At 41.2% G+C, this 1314-nt stretch overlaps 1 pseudogene; it reads right to left on the bottom strand.

The window, feature by feature from the left end:
- Positions 1 to 287: 287 nt before the first annotated feature.
- Positions 288 to 836, bottom strand: LOC101838378 (annotated as a pseudogene).
- Positions 837 to 1314: the final 478 nt, after the last annotated feature.

Below are 1314 nucleotides of genomic sequence, written 5' to 3' on the forward strand. Positions count from 1 at the left end.
AAAGGGCTTATCAAGCTGCAGTAAGACTAAGTGCCTCGCCATGTATTAAGAATGGGCCAGGAAACCCAGTATAGGATGCCATAAGCCTGGAAAAGAGTCAGAAATAGCTGTTAGAAGACCCACAAGTGGACCAAGCTAACAACTGTAACATATATGCAAAGCTGCATTGCAGAATTTTATACATTTAAATATTTTTATGAGATAACGTATTCCTACATGACATATGAAGTCACATTCTTTTTTTTTTCCCAAAGTGGTTTTTTTTTTAATAACAGTAAGATCCAGGGTTAGTTTTTGTAGCCGCGGTTGGTCCTTCTGCCTCTGGCACTTCCGAACTTCCGGCCCTTGGTGCAGACATAGGGTTTGGTATGGCTGTGTAGGGTTCCTGTGGCCATGCCCAAATGTCGGTATACCTTTTAGCCCTTTTGAGGACCAGACAAGAGCACAGTGCCACAGCCCTAGGGAGACCCCAGGGCTAGCTGGTCAAAGGTGAGGGTCTTGCCCCCAGCCTTCAGGATGCCACTTCTGGCCTGGTTGCTCACCCGCGGTGCACATACCTTCAGCTTGGGCACTTCGAGAATCTGCACATCATCTGGGACAGTCCCAACAACCAGGCCAGGAAGCTTAATCTTTAGGATCATCCGGAACAGGGACAGAAGTGGCCGGTTAGTGCAACTCATAAACAAACTTTTCAGCGCAACCTGATTGAAGGTAGAGTTGGTTCTTCTGGCCTGATACCTGTACAGCTTGGCTGTCAGCCGCAGGTAGATATCCTGGCTCCTGGGCTCCTGGCAGCAAAACTTTTGGTCCTTGTTGTGTCAAATGTCAACACCCATGATGGCGCCTCCTGCTAGGCCAGGTCCAGAAAGCTGAACTCACACATTTGTCTCTCACTCTCTTCGGTGTTGAGATTCCAAGAGTGTGTTATCACACTCACCTGGAATTAATAGCTTTAATAAACTTGTAGTTATAATCTTTATGTAACTTGCTAATTTTAAACTCAATGGAGATATTGAATTCATTCTAGTAACTTTTAAAGTAATTTAGTTTAAATGCATAAAAATTCATCTAAAGAACTTCAAACAATGTAGCATTTGAATAATCTATAAAGAACACATACTATGATAGGACACTAATGAAATTGTGTCCTTTTATAGAGCACCAATAAAAATGCATGTATTTTGCTTGGTTAACTTTATGATGTTGGATATATGATAATTTATAATTTTTGTGAACTATCAACAAAAATACAGGAATGCACAGTAGTTAAAATATATTACAACAACTTCTTCAGCATTTTTAATATCTAATGTA

The sequence above is a fragment of the Mesocricetus auratus genome, unplaced genomic scaffold, assembly GCF_017639785.1.
Source record: "Mesocricetus auratus isolate SY011 unplaced genomic scaffold, BCM_Maur_2.0 Super-Scaffold_100018, whole genome shotgun sequence".
In the NCBI taxonomy this organism is placed as follows: Eukaryota; Metazoa; Chordata; class Mammalia; order Rodentia; family Cricetidae; genus Mesocricetus; species Mesocricetus auratus.